Raw genomic sequence first — 21,611 nt, forward strand, 5'->3', positions numbered from 1 at the left:
AATTTGCACTTCTCTAGTGACAAATGATGTTGATCACCTTTTCATTCATACACTTGTTTCCTTTCTGTATATCTTCTTTGATGAGGTGTCTATTCAGATTCTCTGTCCATTTTTTAAATTGGATTGCTTGACTTCTTACTGAGTGTTAAACCCAGTGTCATGAAGTTTGGTTTTAAGTTTTCTTCTAAGAGTTTTGTTGTTTTAGATATTACATTAAGTCCTTGTTTGATTCTGAGTTAATTTTTATACATGGTATTATGTAAGGGTCCACTTCATTCTTTTGCATGTATATATTAAGTTTTCCCTCATAATCTGTTGAAAAGATTCTTCTTTCCCCCATTGAATGGCATTGACACCTTTGTCAAAAATCATTTGATTGTATATACAAGGATTTATTTCTGGTCTCTCTATTGTATTCCATTGGTTTGTATGTCTATCTTTATGCCAAAATCACATGTTTTGATTACTGTAACATTGTAGTAGATTTTGAAATCTGGAAGTGGGAGTCCTCTAGGTTTGTTCTTCTTTTTCAAGATTGTTTTGGCTATTCAGGGTCCCTTGAGATACTATATGAATTTTAGGATATATATATATATATATATTTTATATCTGCACAATATATCATTGGGATTTTCATGGGCTTGGATTGAATCTGTAGGTTGTTTGGGGTAGTATTGGCTTTTTAACAATATTCATTCTTCCAATCCATGAGTATATCTTTTCATTTATTTGTATCTTCAATATCTTTCATCAGTGTCTTATGGTTTTATTTTACAAGTCTTTCACCTTCTTAAGTTAATTCTAAAGTATTTTATTCTTTTTGGTTTTATTGTAAAAGGAATTGTTTTTGTAATTTCCCTTTCAGATTGTTTATTGTGTACATAAATGCAACTTATTTTTTGTATGTTGGTGTGTATACTGCTACTTTGCTGAATTCATTTATTATTTCTAACAGTCCTTTTGTGGAATCTTTATGATTTTCTACATACAAGATTATACCATGTGCAAAGAGAGCTAGTTTTACTTCTTTTTAAATTTGGATATATATATTTTTTAATTTGGATAATTTTAATTCCTTTTTCTTGAATAATTTTTCTGGCTAGAACTTTTGGTACTGTATTGAATAGGAGAGGTGAGAGAAGACATCTTTACTTTGTTACCGTCCTTAGAGGAAAGCTTTCAATCTTTCACCACTGAGTATGATGTTCACTGTGGGTTTTTCATACATGGCTTTTATGCTGAAGTAGTTTCCTTCTACTTCTAGTTCGAGTGCTTTTATCATGAAAGGGTGTGGAATTTTCTCAAATGTTTTCCTGCATTAATTGAGGTGATCATGTTTTTTCTCTTCTTTTGCTGTGGTGTATTGCATTAATCAATGTTCATATGTTGAACTCTTCTTGCATTTCAGAAATAAATTCCACTTGGTCGTGGTGCTTAACCCTTTTAATATCTTGCTGAATTCTCCTTGTAAGTATTTTGTTGAGGATTTTGGCATCAGTGTTCATAAGGGATATTTGTCTGTAGTTTTCTTTTCTTGTAGTGTCTTGGGACTTGGTATCAGAATAAAACTGGTCTCAGAGAATAAGTTAGGAAGTGATCCCTCCTTTTCAATGTTTTGGAAAAGTTTAAGAAGGATTTGGTATTAATTCTTCTTTAAATGTTTGATATATTTGTCAGTGAAGCCATCAGGTTCAGGACTTCACTTTGTTGGGAGATTTTGATTACTGATTCAACCCCCTTACTAGTTATAGGTTATGATATTGTTATTTATAATAAGAAGAATGTGTTTAGTTTTGTTCATGTTCTTGGCACAGAACTCCTAAAACCCTTAGAATTTACTAAGTGTTAAGTTAGTGAGGTGACTTTTGGAAAAGCTGCTAGATATCCAAAGGATGGGGGCTGGTTGCCAAGGGAAACAACCATGTGATTAGAGGGTTGGAACTTTCCATCCCACCTCTCAACCTCTGCGTTGTAGGGTGGGGCTGGAGATTGAGTTCAGTCACAAATGACCAATTATTTAAACGATCACGCTTATGTATGGAGCCTCCATAACCACCCCACGCACCTCCAGAAGATAGGGTTCTAAGAGCTTGCAGGTTGGTGAACATGTGGAGATTCAGGGAGAATGGTGTGCTTAAAGAGCATGGAAGCTCCATAAACCTTCCCACACATTTCTTTCATCTAGATGTTTATCTGTATCATTTATCATATCCTTTTATAATAAATTGGAAACTAATTAAACTGTTTTCCTGAGCTCTGTGAGCAACTCTAGTAAATTAATCAAACGCAAAGTGTGGGGGGGTTGGTTATTGGAACCTCTGGTCTACAGCCAGAAGCACAGGGAATGAGACTGAGATTAACATCCAAAGTCAAGGGGGCAGTCTTGTAGCACTGAGTCCTTAGCCTGTGGGATCTGATGCTGTCTCCAGGTAGATAGTGTCGGAATTGAGTTAATTGCTTGATGGTGTAGAAACACCTGCACACGCACACACACACACACACACACACACACACACACTGGATAGATCAATTCAGATTTTCTATTTCTTCATGACTTAGTCCTGGTAGGTTTTGTGTTTCTTAGAATTTGTCTATTTCATCTAAGTTATCCAATTTATTGGCTTATAGTTATTCATAGTACTCTCTTATAATCATTTTCGGTTCTGTAGAATTGGTAGTAATGTCCCCACTTCCATTTCTGACTTTAGTAATTTGAGCCTTTTCTCTTTCTTTCTTAGTTCATCTAACCAAAGTTTTATCAGTTTTTGAAAACCAACTTTTGTTTTCAGCTGTCTTTTAGGTCAATAAAGATTAAGAAGATCAAAAGATTTTATTTTGCCTTGATTTATTATTTTTCTGGCAACATTTTCTTTCTTTAGATCTATGTCTCTGACTTATATAATTTATCTTATGCCTAAATAATTCTTTTTTATTATTTCTTGCAGGGAAGTTCTGCTAGTATTGAATTTCCCTCATTTTTTGTTTGATTAATTATTTCTCTTTTACTTTTGAAGGATAATTTTATTGTATACAGAATAATTTAACATTGGTGGTTTATTCTTTTAATATTTTAAGAATTTCACTACACTCTATACTTTGCCTGCATGGTTTGTTGAGAAGTACACAATGATTCTTGGCATTTTTGTTCCATAAGTAAGGTATTTTTAAACTCAGGCAGCTTTCAAGATTTCCTTTTTATTTGATTTTCTGAAATTCGTATATGATATGCTTAGGGATGTGAGTGTATATGTGTTTACATGTTTATATTTATTCTATGTAATTTTCTCTGAACTTCCTGAGTCTATGGTTTTGTGTCTGTCATTAATTTTGGAAGTTTCTCTGCCATATATATATATATATATATATTTTTTTTCTGCTCTGTCCTCTTTCTTCTCCTTCTCGAATTCTTATTATTTACATTTTTACGTTGTTTCACAGTTCTTAGATGTTCTGTTCTGCTTTTTTGTTGTTGTTGTTGTTGTTTTTATTATATTTTTCACCTTGCATTTCAGTTTGGGTAGCTTCTATTGACCTATATTCAATATTACTGATTATTTTCCTAAATATATCATCTACCGACGAGTCCATCATTGTTCATTTCTACTATATTATTTCTGATTACAAGAATTTCTTCTTGATTATTTCTTAGATTTTTCTTTGTTTATATTGCCTGACTGTTCTTTCATGTTGTGTACTTTTTCCTTTAGAAACCTTAGAATACAAATTATAGCATATCTGATCATTCCAACATCTGTGTCATAACCTTAGTATGGTTCTGATGATTACTTTACCTCTTCAGAATTGTATTTTCTTGATTTTCGACATGCCTTGTAAATTTTTGCTGAAATCTGAACATACCGTATGGGGTAGTAGGAACAGAGGTAAATAGGCCTTTAGTTCTACTGTAAATAGTTACCATTTTATTAAAATGATATTTCTAATTGGTTGCTTTAAATGAATAGGAATGTTATCATTTTTTGAGATTAATATAGCAGTCTTACTAAATTCTCTTACTTTATATATTTTATGAATTATCTTAGATACTTACGGATTAGAATATTATCCATTAAAAATGATAATTCAGTTTCTTTCCTTCTTTATACAGTTTGCTTTCATCTTATTGAATTGCATATGATTTCCAGCATAATGTTGGAGAGAAGTGAATAGATGATAGTTGTAGATATCCCTGACTTTTCCTGACTTTGGCAGAAATGCTTCTACTTTTTGAAAATATAATATGGTGCTTGTGGTAAGTCTTAGTGTAGTCACTTTTTAAAAAATATATATATTTTCCTCTTTTCCTAATTTGTAGAAACCATTGTTATGAATAAGTATTATATTTTATCAAATTAATTTTCTGTTTAATATAATCATATGATTTTTTTCTCCTTTAATCTTTAGTGTGATGCATGAAAAACAGTATTGTAGAAGTTATATGCATTATAGACATAAGGCAATGACAATATATGAAAATCAACAACTTCCTGCCTGTAAGTAGTCATACTTAAGCTCCATTAGCTGATATCATCACAGAATGTTTTCTATGTAATGAAACTACCAAGGGAAGCCTAGTTTTAGGGTCATTGTCCAGATCAGGTGACCTGAGTGTAGTGGATTCTATAATGAGTGGATTCTGTAACTTCTTCCTGTATTTCCAAGGAAAACCATGCGTTTTTTTTTTTTTTTTTGGCCTTTCTCTACTTTCAAATATAAGTTGAATTGAGGAATAATTTTCCTGAGTCATGGGATCAAACAAAGCAATTTAGAACAAATTGCGTTCACTTCATACTTTTACATTAAACTTTTGAACAATGGACAGCTATGAACCGAGCTGTGTGGTTGCATCCCAGGAATCTACATCCATTTCTATGCAAGCTCAGGCCTCCTGTTAACCTAATCTGTTGGGTTCCATTTGTAAATGATCATCCTCATTCCTCATACCCACTCATTTATGTCACCTTCTTTATCAGCCTTGATATAAGTTTATGGAGCATTCTCTTGAAGACTGAAGCCTAAACTCAAGGTGACCGGGCAGGTGCAAGAACTGTCCTGTGAAAATTTACCTGCTCTCCAGGTCCAGTTTTCTCACAGGGAGAGAAACAGGGCTGGATTCTACCCCACTGTGGGTAGTCTGCAAGCTCTTTCCAGATACAATTATGCCTTTACAACAAAAATAAACCCAACAAAGAGGAGAGTATGATGAGCAGCTTGGTGCACAGATTTCTTGGCAGCCTTCACCAAAATGCAGCTGAGTTTTATTTGGTTTTCATTGTGCCTACAAACAGTATAGGCAGGACTCACAGCCTGCCAAAGAGTCACACCACCCTTTTGAAGCAACCTTATCAGAGATGCACAATCACTGGTCCCTTTCAAATTAGCCTATGAAAGGAGAAGAAGAGGCAGTGCTTAATCTGCCTCAGCCTTACATCTGTCCCCCAAGCCACCACCCATACCACTAACATGCCTCCTAAACACTATTTTGCATGTAACCTGTGTCTCTGGTCTATTGAAAGAGGATTGCACATGTTTTAAATTTTGTTTAGCTTTTGTCAAAAGGATATACCTTTAATGCCAGTGGGATTTTTTGGTGCTGTTTTGTTAACGGCTCTATCCTTAGAACCTAGAATAGTGTGTGGCATATAGTAAGTCCTCCATGGATATTTGTTGAATGAAGACTGAATAAAATAATGTTTCTTCCACAGTATCCAGTGTTAGTCAAATACTTTCTCAAGGGAATTATGTAAATAAGGGCTAATTCATGAAATTTGATTGTCTCCTAGCCTATGTCTGTGCTAGAGACTTATCTAATAGTGTAATAATTTAAGCTAGAGAATTTGGTGGCTGGCAGTTCTTCAAATTTGTAATACTGAAGTGGGATGAAGTCATTCCTGAATAGGTGTGAAGGACAGAGCATTTAAGTTCTATTTAACTCTCTTCATTTTCCACACTAGTTCCCTATGTTCCTACAACTAGAAATACCTCTAAATCCAGAATTGTGAGGACAGGTGAGTTTTGTGTCTGGTTGACCTGAGGCTCTTGGAAAACAAGGTTGGAGACTTACTAGAGATCATCCTTTAGCTAAGAGAAACCTAACAGGATCAGATGTATCCCAGACCTAATTTCTCAGGGAGGTTCTTGGGCCATAATAATTTCCTCAAGATTTAGGATTGTTAAATAATAACTAGTGCAAACATTTAGGGTATTAAGTTAAAGTTTCCTAAATAAATGGATCCATCAACCTGACAATTGATCAGATTCATAATTTTGTGAGAAAGAAAAAGGAACTGGCATTATTTTGTCCCCTTGCTGGTATCTTTCAGAAAAGCAAAGTATACACAGTGAGTGGTAAGCATGATATATAAAAATGTTTGTTCCCCAAATCTCAGAAAATGATTTTGTCTCCACGTTAACTATGTGTGCTTATCTTTGTATGTCTGTGCAGTGAATGTGTATGATTGTGTCTGCATACATGGGATGTGAGTGTGTGTGCAATGTGTGTGTATGTGCAAATATTCACTCATTTATACATTCAACAATTAACTTCCTATTATCTGCCTCACATCTTTTCAATGGACCACTGAGTATGTGTGGACCCAGTATTTTTTGTTCACTTAAATTGGTTTTATTGTCATCATAATAAGTTGTAGTTACTGTTCTTGTTTCCCTCTAGATATCTTAAGGCAGTCAAGCTTGACTCAAACCAAAATGTTACTGCAGAAAATAAAATTATAGAAAAGCACTTAGAATATAATCTGTGGTTCTGAGTTTCAAATTTGGTTTCTCATAGCTTTGGGATACCATGACATTTTGCAGCCTCCTAATGATTTATTGCTATGGGTAAAAGAAATGGTTATGCCACCAAGACAAACAGGACCCACACAGCATGAGCTGAGGGGCACTGGGAAAAGGGTCACTTCTAAAAGTATTTAAACTCATAAGATTTCACTTCATACTAAGATTTCTTCTGCCAGAGTTTTAGTTTTTAAGTTGATTTATCAGTTGTCCTGTTAAAACATGTAATCTGGAAAGAGTAAGATTTTAAGCTGCTGTAAATTAATACCTTAATGTGATTTATTTATCAAAATCTTTCCAAGAGACTGCTCACTGTGTGCTGATCTTGGCAGGGAAGAGAAGGGAGCATTCCACAGGGCAATGTGCTGTCCTGCGGTCTATTTGGCCAAAAGGCTGACCCAGGAAGGAGAGGTGGCAGGGGGAGGGAGAGAGGGAATGGAATGAGGGAAAGGTGGAATTTGTTGTGATGCAAAACAAGCTCATTAGCTATATGGGGAACAAATTTCTTGTTTTTACAATCATGAGCCCACAAACAGTATGGTAAACATTATAATTAAATCATGTACATTTGTAATTATCATATTATACTAACAGAATCAGAAGGTACCATATGTTAAGTAACAGATGAAGAAAATTAACAGTCCTTTAAGTCTTCATATTAAAGTGATTACAGATTGCTAGGTGAGAATTTATATTTTTTGGAGTGTTTTAATGTTATGGTACATATGAAAGTCAAGCATAAAAGTCCCTTCTGTGTGTCAAACGAAAGAGACTCTGGAGGAAAGAACTGGGTTAATTAGAAATTAAATTTTATTTTAAAATCAGAATGCCAGTCTGTTGATTGACAAGGTTAAATCAACTTCCAGGATACAAGGTACATGGACACCAGGCTGTCTGTTCACTATAAGGTAGTCACGAGAAGCAGAACGATCTGGACATGAAAGAATGGGTCTTCCAGTACTTCCTTACTCCAGAAAATAAATTTCTCTCTGAGATAATATGTATGTATATATTTGCAACATATATACATACATTATTATATTGCATGTATAATTTATATCCTGTTTTCTTAAAAATGCTACATCGATAGTGTTTTTCCATTTAAAATTCTTCAAAACATTTATTTTAATGATTATATTTAATTATTTGGATATACTATAATGTACCTAACTATTCATCAACTATTACATATTAGGTTGTGGCCCATAGTTAATTCCACCACTCAACTGATTTTTTGAAGCTCCTACCTAGTGTAAAGCCCTGTTCTTGGCAGTAAGAATTATAACTACGATAGGTAGGATTTCTCCTTTAATGTGTTTTCTTAAATAAGGTTGTAATTGATACTTTATGTATGTATCTTTGTTTACATTTAATTACTTTTGGGATAAATTCCAGAAAGCAGCATTATTAGGTTAAAGATATGAATATTGTCCTGTTCTTTATATATGCTGCTCAATCATATTCTTAAAGGGCTATATTAATTTATGTATGTGTATGTGAATTAAACTGTTTATTTATCTCACTGGACTTTTACAGACATTGTATACCTAATTTTTAAAAGTAACTTCTTTCTTTGATTTCATATTTTTGATTAATAGTTTAACAGATATTCACATATTTATATTCCTCCTTTATTCTCTCTTCTTAACTGTTTCAATGATTTATCGTTGATTGATATGGGCTTTTCATATACTAAGGGTGTTAAGCTTTTTCTGCCATACATGTTCCAAATGTTTTCTCCTATTATTACTGGTTGTTTAAGGTTTTGACATAAAGAGGTTTAAAATGTTATCTAGTCAACTATATTGATTGCTTCCTTTGAGGTCTCTCTCAAAGCTTAAATACTCAAAGTTTAAGTACTTATTTTTAAGTATGGAAATGTTGCCTTAACAAGGATTGGGCAATTATTCATTTATATTTTCTTCCAATTTATTTCTTTTTTTAATGGGGGTCTTTAATTCATCTAGATTTTATTTTGATATTTAGTTTTATAGTAAGACCTAAATTGATTTCCTTTTTATTCAAAAACCTAGCCTATTTTCCCAGCACCATTTATTGAATAATTGACCCCTTCATCTTTGATTTGTGATGCTCTCTCTGTCACATACTCACTATGAACATACATACAAGGATCTTCCGGGGGGCTCTGTTTTTTGGTGGAGTTTAGCTCTTATTGGATATTCAGTGGCAGTACAGAATTGTTGCATATAATTTACTTTCAGAATGCAGAGTCATATATATATATATATGCATATATATATATATATATATATACATATATATATATACATATATATATAAATGTCTTCAGGGTTTAAAAAAAAAATCTGGGCTTACAGCCTGGTTCAAACTTAGATCCATTCAAACTTTCTGGACCTCAGTTTCCCCATCCATAATATAGTGACAATAATATCCTGTCGATGTGTTGTTGTGTGAAGCAAGTAAGATAATACATGTGCAAGAAGTTTGTGAAATGTCAAAGGAATTGCCAATGTCAGTTTTTACAATTAGTATATAGACATAACCAGGGCTGTGACTTTATATGAAGCCCTATTGGACATGGTTGGTTTTGTTCTCATATAAATTCAGAAAAAGAGAGGTGAAGAAAGTAAATTACCAGCCAGAACCCTGATCCACTGTGCAATAGAGCCTTATGTCATCTTTTGAAGAGCATATCCCTTTTTTGTTCTATGTAACTGGAAATCACTGTTGTAAATACCAAGCAGTATGGGTATTAATTAATGGGGTCATGTGTAAATGCCATTAGATATGGAAGAGAGGCAGTAAAGAAATTAATAGAAACTGAATAAAAAATGGCTTAAATAATAGCACAGGAGACTGTAAATACACAAATCTAGCTTTGAGAAAATATTTCACTACAAAGAAAGAAGAAAGTTGGCAAAGCAACTTCCCCTTCAAACCTGTGAACTCAGTTTTAGCTAGATACACAAGGATAACCAGCAAAATACTTCTTCATGACAAAAACACTTACCCAAAAACTTAAACTGGAGCTAATGACTTCAGGGAGTCAAATAAAAATAAGGTTCATTTACATTTCCTTGCAGATCCAGCTTAAGAAAGAAAGAAGTGTCTTCTGGTGTCCAGAATTCTCTCTAAGTTCTGACCTTAAGAAACAAAACTCAGTGATCTGCCTGATGGAGACACCACTGCTCCCACAATTCCCCCAGAGTTCCCTCAGGTTCCCTGAAGGTTTAGCCCGAGTCAAGTCAGAAGGAGCAATCACATCCAGAAGCTCAAGATTGAATCTGTTTAATGATCAATAAAAAATTAATATTTACTCACCACAGCAGGCTTAGAATAAATATTCAACTCATGAGAATTGAATTAAATAAATTATGTAATTCTAGATTTATTTATATGATTATGTGGTGAGACTTTACTCTGTGTGATGACTCTTCTAAGGATGGTAAGAATATAGGGGTAAGTCAGACTTACATTTTTGCCCCAAGGATCTAAAGCTTAGTGAAGGAGATATGCATATATCCGTAAGTATAATAGAATATAAAAAGTTATAGATGACATGAACATGATGTAGACAGGGTATGGTGTGAACTCAGTGGAAAGAAACATATCTAGGTATGAGGAAAGCAGGGAAGAGTTTATGGAGGAACATATTTGTCATGAAATGAGAGAGAGGGAGAGAATGTGTGATAGCAAATACATCATAAGCAATGTTGTGGTGATACAAAGAAGGGGATGTAAAGAGAAAACCAAGTAGATAAAATAAAATGTTAGTTTGTGATGAACAGTGAGTATCATGACTAGCAAGTAATAGAGTACAGCTGGGAGCTGAAACCACTGTAGGAGAAATTGCAACAGTCTAGAAACAGTGGGCATCAAGTAGAGTCTGACCCATCTCTCCCTTAGATTTGCATGCTCTTTGAGTGTGCCTACTGTGTCTTATATCTCTGTGCCTAGTACAGTGCTTGGTAAAATGTAGAGACTCAATAAATGTGTTGACTTTAGCTTCCAACCCAGAGGAAGGCTGACACACAATGTGTATCCAATGTTCACCTCTGAGCAAGGAAGAACGGGTAGAATAGTGGATAGAGTGCTAGATTAGATTTCAGTCCCAGACTTCCCATTATCTAGCTGAGTGACCTTTGGTGAGTCAAGTAACCTCTTTAATTTTCAATGAACTGATTTATGAAAAAAAGAGATTGAATAAACTCCTTTCCTGTGGGGATACTCGATGATTCATGAGATCAGTGCTTATAGCCAGGGGATCACATGAGTTCTTACATGCAACAAAATGTGTGTGATTTATTTTTCCAAATGTGATGTATTGTCATCAGAGGGTCTTAAATTTTAAATATATTAGGACCCATCAGAAAAGACAGCAGGGCCTTATTCCCCGGAAAGGATTCCCTCTGCAGATCACGTCAGTGCCTTAGTGCCAGCTGCAGAGGTTGCTTCAGTTATGGAGATACTTATTCTTTTGACCCCTATTCCTGATGCCACCAGTGAATCTTCAGCAACCGTTTAATAGCATCTGCTAACCATATGGTCTTTGTAAATGCTTTCTATTTTAAGTCCAAATATAACTAGTAAAAAATATGTAATGATACTCCTCCTTTCTTTCTTCCCGCTTTTTTGCTTTTAGCCTGATTGTTGAGTGATTTGTGATTGTACCATAGCATGATAAGTTAAAATTGAGTATTAATCACAATAAGAGCTAGTATTTATAAAAAGTTTTCCTACAGTTTATTTCCTTTTACTGTCAGGCCTACTGTGTTTATCCAACTAAGGTCAAGGGTACTGTCTCGTTTGCTCATGTTCACTACTGACTTATACTAAAATAGAGAACTTCAGGGATTCCAAAATGTACCTAGTTGGGATTTCAAAATATAAATAAGTTAGAAATATAGTTTAACTAACAGCTTTTTATAGTTTAGTAAGTCTGGATGTTTCGCTCATAGGCCTGGATTTCAGCCCTGAGACTGACCTTTTTCTCCTGTGTAACATTGGGTAAATCATAGAGTTACCCTGGACTTCATTTTCCTTACCTGCAAGAAAGGAGAATAAAAATAACAATCTACCTAGCACATCATTAATATGATTAAATAAACAATGTGGTTATATTGTTTCACAGTCTGAAAAGCATCAGACATATGGAAGAGATCACAAATGGCAATAATACCAAACATTCCAAAACACGCTGTTTCTATTTCCTTTCAATTATTTTTTCCAGTTTTATTGAGACATAGTTGACACGCAACATTAAACTTAAGGTATACAACATAAAGCTTTGATATAGGTACATATTGTGACGTGATCACCACAATAAGTCTAGTTAACATCCATCACCTTACAAAATTACAATTATTTTTTTCTTGAGATGAGACCTTTTAAGATCTATTCCCTTAGCAACTATGTTTCAGCAATTCCACTTCTGAGTATATATCTGAAGGAAATGAACAATCCCAAAGAGATATCTACACCCTTATGTTCATTGCAGCAGCATTATTTGCAATAGTCAAGACATGGAAACAACCTAATTGTCCATCAATGAATGAATGGAAAAAGAAAATGTGACACACACACACACACACACACACACACACACACACACACTCTCAGAAATACTATTTAGCCATAAAAAGAAGGAAAGTCTGCCATTTGCAACAATATTGATGATGGATCTTGAGGACATTATACTAAATAAAATGTCAGAGAAAGACAAATACTGTATGAACTCAGTTATAGCTAAGGAAATCAAATTCAGAGAAGAGATGAGATTAGTGATTGCCAGAAGGTGAGAGGTAAGGGATGGGGAAATTGGATGAAGGGTGTCAAAAGGTACAAACTTTCAGTTATACGATAAATAGTTTCTGGGTATGAAATGTACAACATAACAACTGTAGTTAACAATACTGTATTGCATATTTAAAAGTTCCTTCAATTATTTCTGCTATTTATTTTTGGATAATTTCTATCTAGGCTGCCTTACATCCATTTTCCTGTCCTGGGCTAAACCCACATCTTTAGACTTCATTTTAGAATCTGGGAAATAAAACGTTATTTTTAATTGGGAATCAAAGAATATCTCTTCTGGCTTTTGGCTGAAACTGCACTAAGTATTGGCAGCATTCTTGTCAGTTTAACGGTGTACTGTTTGTCCTTCCTTTCCCCACATGCCATCCTTTGCCATACACTCCATTAAGGGTATGTATATTCCTAAGCCATTGTATATTCGGATCAGTGGATGATGGTCTTTCTGCCCAATATGGTGTTCACTTGTGTCTATTCACTTTCAGGTTTCTACACAAACCTCTATTCTCTCTAAGCTCACCACCCTGTCTACCCACTGCTCTCTGAATTCTGATCATTATTTCTTTAAAAGGATAGCATCACACAGGATACATAATAATATTAATATCCATAATTATAATTCACATGGATTAATCATACTTCACAAGCCTGGGTTTTATACATTATTACATTAGCCAATAGATTTTTAGTTAGTATTCATTGGGAACTTACTATGTATCAGTAACTGTGACCAGTCTTGTTTCATTTGTTATTCACAACTTTGAAAACCAGGTATTATTAATGCTATTTGATAGATGCTAAATTTGAAACAAAGTGAAGTGACGTGACACGTTTAATATGAGAAAATATTATATGAAAAAACTGGGATTTGAACTCTCCTCTGATTCCAAATCCTAAACCTTCCCTATGGCACCATAGTGCATTAGGCAAAGGCTATGTGGGTTTGAGAAGATACTAAATTTCCCACCCATGATACACTGGCTGGGCTAATTATTTTTGAGGGGTTGTTACTGTGCCATTTGGGGCCAGAGGGAATAGAAATGGAAATGGGCAGATGCTAATCATCCTCTCCTAAGAGCAGGGAGAAGAAACTTAGCAGCTCAGGACAAAGCAATCCTGAACAAGGAATGGAGTCAAGGCCCATTGGGCTTATCCACACAACTGTCACCCATCCAGCCATAGCTTCCAGGGTCTGTGGCTTCTGGAAGGGGAGGTTTCTTACACAGTTCAGCACTTAAGTGTCAAGTGTCAGCCAGTGCTCAGAAATTAACCAGCTGTGGTGTCAAGGGCTCACCTTAATCAAGGCCTAATTACACTGATTAGTGTCCTAATGGGGGCCAACTGTTTCCTGGATAAGTCAGGCAGGGCTCTGCTAGGTCACATGCACAGCAGACCCTACTGTCTGTCAGGAAAGCCCCACTTCCACACCCACAAAGAACACAGGTTAGAATGGAGCACTGGTGGTGATCCTTGCAGGGGGTGAAGAGAGATAGCTCAGGAGCAGACGCACTTTGTCACCTCTTCATCCTTTTCAGCTCTCCAGTGACTGTCCACATCCTAAGGACATTTGTTGTCATCACACTCCCTGGATAAAAGGGAAACATGATTAGAAAGTTTATAACAGAACAACAACAACAAAAAAACAGGCAAATCCAATCTCAATAAATAGCAGTTAGAAAACAAGTGACCTTAGTCAACAAGGGCAAGAGAAAAACTGTAAGCATCTGAGTTTGCTGGGTGTCTGGGGTAGCTCATCTTAGCTGTAAACCTATGGGGCAGCTATAGGATAAAGTCTTACTGCCATCCAGATAATTTCATTCTGCTAATTCTCTGGTGATAAATGAAAGAGCCCTCGGATTATAAACTTTTTGAAAATGATTCTCTTGTAGACCTAGGTCAATCAGGGCAATGATACACATCAAAGTGGTCTGCATGTGATGTTTATCCTTCTCATCCTGCACAAAATTTGCCATCAAACGACATGGCAGACTTCCCAGAACTTCCGCTGTCAGTGTCCTTGTCCCTGCAGTAAGCCCCAGCTCCCCTCAACTCTGCAGGAGCCCTCCAATACTAGCAGATAAGACCAAGAGAAACTGTGTGGTTCACAGGGTCTTGGTGCTCCAGCCAGGTGTCAGGCCTGAGCTTCTGAAGTGGGAGAGCTGAGTTTAGGACATTGGTCCACCAGAGACTTCCCAGCCCCATGTAATACCAAATGGTAAAAGCTCTCCCAGAGATCTCTCCACCTCAATGCTAAACCCAGCTCCACTCCACGACCAACAAGCTACAGTGCTAGAAACCCTATGCTAAACAACTAGAAAGACAGGAACACAACCACACTGATTAACAGAGAGGCTGTTTAAAATCATAATAAGTTCACAGACACTCTAAAACACAACACCAGATGCGGTCCTGCCCACCAGAAAGACAAAATCCAGTCTCATCCACCAGAACACAGGCACCAGTCACCTACACCAAGAAGCCTACACAAACCACTGCAACAACCTTACCTACTAGGGCAGACACAGAAATCAATGGGAACTATGAACCTGCAGCGTGCAAAAAGGAGACCCCAAACACAGTAAGTTAAGCAAAGTGAGAAGACAGAGAAATATGCAGCAGATGAAGAAGCAAGGTAAAAACCCACCAGACCAAACAAATGAAGAGGAAATAGGCAGTCTACCTAAAAAAGAATTCAGAGTACTGATAGTAAAGATGATCCAAATCTTGGAAATAGAGTGGAGAAAATACAAGAAACTTTAACAAGGACCTAGAAGAACTAAAGAACAAACAAACAACGATGAACAACACAATAAATTAAATTAAAACTTATCTAGAAGGAAACAATAGCAGAATAACTGAGACAGAAGAACACACAAGTGACCTGGAAGATAAAATAGTGGAAATAAATACCACAGAGCAGAATAAAGAAAATAGAATGAGAAGAATTGAGGACAGTCTGAGAGACCTTTGGGACAACATTAAATGCACTAATATTCGAATTATACGGGTCCCAGAAGAAGAGAAAAAAAAAAGGGACTGAGAAAATATTTGAAGAGATTATAGTTGAAAACTACCCTAATATGAGGAAGAAAATAGTCAATCAAGTCCAGGAGCACAGAGACTCCCATGCAGGATAAATCCAATGAGAAACACTCCAAGACACATGTTAATCAAACTATCAAAAATTATATACAAAGTAAAAATATTAGAAGCAGCAAGGGAAAAGCAACAAAAAAACATACAAGTGAATCCCCATAAGGTTAACAGCTGAACTTTCAGCAGAAACTCTCCAAGCCAGAGAGGGGTGGCAGGACATATTTAAAGTGATGAAAGGGAAAAACCTACAACCAAGATTACTCTACCCAGAAAGGATCTCATTCAAATTCAATGGAAATATTAAAAACTTTACAGACAAGCAAAAGCTAAGAGAATTCAGCACCACCAAACTAGATTTACAACAAATGTAAAGGAACTTCTCTAGGCAGAAAACACAAGAGAAGGAAAAGACCTACAATAGCAAACCCCCAAAATTAAGAAAATTGTAATAGGAACATAAATATCAAAAACTACCTTAAATGTAAATGGATTAAACACTGCAACCAAAAGACATAGACTGGCAGAAAGGATACAGAAACAAGACCCATATATATGCCGTATACAAGAGACCCACTTCAGACCTAGGGACACATACAGACTGAAAGTGAGGGGATGGAAAAAGATATTCCATGCAAATGGAAATCAAAAGAAAGCTGGAATAGCAATTCTCATATCAGACAAAATAGACATTAAAATAAAGCCTACTACAGGAGACAAAGAAGGACACTACATTATGATCAAAGGATCAATCCAAGAAGAAGATATAACAATTGTAAATATTTATGCACCAAACATAGGAGTACCTCAATATATAAGGCAAATCCTAACAGCCATAAAAGGGGAAATTGACAGTGACACAATCATAGTAGGAGACTTTAACACTCCACTTTCACCAATGGACACATCAACGAAAATGAAAATAAATAAGGAAACACAAGCTTTAAATGATACATTAAACAAGATGGACTTAATAGATGTTTATAGCACATACCATTGAAAACAACAGAATACACTTTCTTCTCAAGTGCTCATGGAACATTCTCCAGGATAGATCATATCTGGGGTCACAAATCAAGCCTTATTAAATTTAAGAAAAAAGAAATCATATCAAATATCTTTTCTGACCACAATGCTATGAGACTACATATCAATTACAGGGAAAAAAGTCTGTAAAAAATACAAACACAGTGAGGCTAAACAATACACTACTAAATAACCAAGAGATCACTGAAAAAAAATCAAACAGGAAGTTAAAAAAAATACCTAGAAACAAATAACAATGAAAACACAATGACCAAAAACCTATGGGATGCAGCAAAAGCAGTTTTAAGAGGGAAGTTTATAACAATACAATCCTACCTCAAGACACAAGAACAATCTCAAAGAAAAAACCTAAACTTACACCTAGAGAAGAACAAAACAAACACCAAATTTAGAAGAAGGAAAGAAATCATAAAGATCAGATCAGAAATAAATGAAAAAGAAATGAAGGAAACAATAGCAAAGATCAATAAAACTAAAAGCTGGTTCTTTGAGAAGATAAACAAAATGGATAAACCATTAGCCAGACTTATGAAGAAGAAAAGAGAGAAGATTCTAATCAATAAAATTAGAAATGAAAAAGGAAAAGTGACAACAAACACTGCAGAAATACAAAGGATCATGAGAGATTACTACAAGTAACTATATGCCAATAAAATTGACACCCTGGAAGAAATGGACAAACTCTTAGAAAAGCACAACCTTCTGAGACTGAACCAGGAAGAAATAGAAAATATGAACAGACCAACCACAAGCACTGAAATTGAAACTGTGACTAAAAATCTTCAAACAAACAAAAGCCCGGGAGCACATAGCTTCACAGTTGAATTCTATCAAACACTTAGAGAAGAGCTAACACCTATCTTTCTCAAACTCCTCCAAAATATAGCAGAGGGAAGAAAATAACTCCCAAACTCATTCTACAAGGCCACCATCACCCTGATACCAAAACCAGACAAAGATGTCATAAAAAAAGAAAACTACAGGTCAATATCACTGATGAACATAGATGCAGAAATCCTCAACAAAATACTAGCAAACAGAATGCAACAGCACATTAAAAGGGTCTTACACCATGATCAAGTGGGGTTTATGCCAGGAATGCAAGGATTCTTCAATATATGCAAATCAAACAATGTGACACACCACATTAACAAACTGAAGGATAAAAATCATATGATAATCTCAACAGATGCAGAAAAGGCTTTTGACAAAATTCAACACCAATTTATGAAAAAATTCTCCAGAAAGTAAGCATAGAGGGAAATTACCTCGACATAATAAAGGCCATATATGACTAACCCACAGCCAACATCATCCTCAATGGTGAAAAACTGAAACCATTTCCACTAAGATCAGGAACAAGACAAGGTTGCCCAATCTCACCAGTATTATCCAACATTGTTTTGGAAGTTTTAGTGACAGCAATCAGAGAAGAAAAAGAAACAAAAGGAATTCAAGTCAGAAAAGAATAAGTAAGACTGTCACTGGTTGCAAATGACATGATACTGTACATAAAGAATCCTAAAGATGGTACCAGAAAACTACTAGAGCTAATCAATGAACTTGGTAAAGTAGCAGGAAACAAAATTAATGCACAGAAATTTCTTGCATTCCTATATACTAATGATGAAAAATCTGAAAGAGAAATTAAGGAAACACTCCCATTTACCATTGCAACAAAAAGAATAAAATAGCTAGGAATAAAACAACCTAAGGATACAAAAGACCTGTATGCAGGAAACTATAAGACACTGATGAAAGAAATTAAAGATGATATAAACAGATGGAGAGATATATCATGTTCTTGGATTGGACAGATCAACTTTGTGAAAATGAATATATATTACCCAAAAATATCTACGGATTCAATGCAATCCCTATCAAACTACCAATGGCATTTTTCTCAGAACTAGAACAAAAAATTTCACAATTTGCATGGAAACACAAAAGACCCCGAATAACCAAAGCAATCTTGAGAAAGAAAAACAGAGATGGAGGAATCTGGCTCCCTGACTTTAGACTATACTACAAAGCTACAGTAATCAAGACAGTATGGTACTGGCACAAGAACAGAAATATAGATCAGTGGAACAGGATAGAAAGTCCAGAGATAAGCCCATGCACAGATGGTCACCTTATTTTTGATAAAGGAGGCAAGAATATATAATGGAGAAAAGACAGCCTCTTCAATAAATGATGCTGGGAAAACTGGACAGCTACATGTAAAATAATGAAATTAGAACACTCCTTAACACCATACACAAAAATAAACTCAAAATGGATTAAAGACCTAAATGTAAGGCCAGACACTATCAAACTCTTAGAGGAAAACATAGGCAGAACACTCTATGACATAAATCACAGCAAGATCCTCTTTGGCCCACCTCCTAGAGAAAGGGAAATAAAAACAAAACTAAACAAATGAGACCTAATGAAACTTAAAAGTTTTTGCACAACAAAGCAAACCATTAAAAAGATGAAAAGACAACCCTCAGGAAGGTAGAAAATATTTGTAAGTGAAGCAACTGACAAAGTATTAATCTCCAAAATATACAGGCAACTCATGCAGCTCAGTATCAAAAAAACAAACAACCCAATCCAAAAATGGGCAGAAGACCTAAATAGACATTTCTCCAAAGAAGATATACAGATTGCCAACAAACACATGAAATGATGCTCAACATCTCTAATCATTAGAGCAATGCAAATCAAAACTATAATGAGGTATCTCCTCACACTTGTCAGAATTTCCATCATCAAAAAATATACAAACAATAAATGCTGTGGAGGGTGTGGAGAAAAGGGAACCCTCTTGCACTGTTAGGGGGAAAGTAAATTGATACAGCCACTATGGAGAACAGTATGGATATTCCTTAAAAATCTAAAAATAGAACTACCATACGACCCATCAATCCCACTACTGGGCATATACCCTGAAAAAACTGTAATTCAAAGAGTTATGTACCACAATGTTCATTGCAGCACTATTTTCAATAGCCAGGACATGGAAGCAACCTAAGTGTCCATCAACAGATGAATGGATAGAGAAGATGTGGCACATATATACAATGGAATATTACTCAGCCATAAAAAGAAACGAAATTGAGTTATTTGTAGTGAGGTGAATGGACCTAGAGTCTGTCATACAGAGTGAAGTAAGTCAGAAAGAGAAAAACAAATACTGTATGCTAACACATATATATGGAAAAAAAAATTTTTCTGAAGCACCTAGGGGCAGGACAGGAATCAAGACGCAGATGTAGAGAATGGACATTAGGACACGGGGAGGGGGAAGGGTAAGCTGGGACGAAGTGAGAGAGTGGCATGGACATATATATACTACCAAATGTAAAATAGATAGCTCATGGGAAGCAGCCAGATAGCACAGGAAGATCAGCTCCGTGCTTTGTGTCCACCTAGAGAGGTGGGATAGGGAGGGTGGGAGGGAGATGCAAGAGGGAGGAGATATGGGGATATATGTGTATGTATAGTTGTTTCACTTTGTTATACAGCAGGAACTAACACACCATATTAAAGCAATTATACTCCGATAAAGATGTTAAAAAAGAAAGAAAATTAACATGGCAAACTTGTAGGAGTGAATGATGGTGTCTGGCTTTTCCTCCCATATAATACGCCATTTATTTCTTCTAATTAGAATTAGACTAACTGAAGCCTTTGCTTTCCAAATTTTTAGGGGTATATGATGCACTTCTATATATGGCAAACAGAGCTAAAAATGTATAGATTTCTTATCAAATTAATGAAATTTAGGTGTGACATTATACTAACATGTGTGATCAATGACTCAGAGGTGCACTTATTTGCAGAGTGAATCAACCATAAATGCCTTGTTTGAAAAGAAAAAGATGTGTGCATGTGTGTATATATATATGTATATACACATATAGAGAGAAAGATAGAAATTGAAACCTTATCTTAATTTCTATAGAATTAATATGTTTTCATTTGTATAGAGTCAATATGTACAGTTTTTGACATATTCCAAACAGAAATTTATTAGAGAATTGTCATTTGGTCTGAAGTCATTTTATTATTTGCTATATGTTCTGCATATGTTACATAGAGATTAGAGGTAGAACATGATAAAGGGGGACAGCTAAAGCACCCCTCAAAATGTTTATGAAATAATATTAATTTTTATAATGGCAGAGCAAAAGCCCCAGGCAGACTATAATTGTAAATATATGAAATAGTTACGGATGTATAAAACATGCAATAATTAACATAGCTGTTTTCAGATGATGGGATTATGAGAGTCTCACTATGAATATTAACTTTAACGTTTTTATGCTTTTCATTTAATAAAAATCAAGCACAAAGATCGTTCAGAGTTGTTCCTTTGATCTCTTTCCAAATTAGGTATTGATTCCAAAGCTTGTTCCCATGACCGGTATTCTGCTGTCCACTCTTCTCCCTCTGTTGGTTCTAAACCTTGGGAGCTTCCCAGGTGAAGTCTGAAACCGGTCCCCCTACAGGCAGAGCAAGGAGAGACAGGAGAAAGAGAGAGTTACTCCAGATTCGTAGGTGGCAATTTTAACAAGGAAGGGAACTTACTACGAGGCTTGTCTTGGGTGGCCTCAGGACAAGTGATGTCTGCACCTGCCTACCAGAATCTTAAAAGTACATAAAGAAGCCTTAACTGGGCTCAGTCATGTACACTGTCCAGATGGTTTCAATTACACCTTCCTCTCTCCAGGCTGCGTCCTTGAAACAGGCTCCCAATCTGGGAATAGTGGGCAGACCATACATCCCAAGGACGGGGAGGGGTGTGGAGCCTCCTATTGCCTGGGTCCAGCTCACTGGTGAATTGGTGGTCAAGTCCTCTCCATGCTCTACTGCAACACCCTCAGATCAGAGGGTTC

The sequence above is a fragment of the Hyperoodon ampullatus genome, assembly GCF_949752795.1.
Source record: "Hyperoodon ampullatus genome assembly, chromosome: 7".
Taxonomy (NCBI): Eukaryota; Metazoa; Chordata; class Mammalia; order Artiodactyla; family Ziphiidae; genus Hyperoodon; species Hyperoodon ampullatus.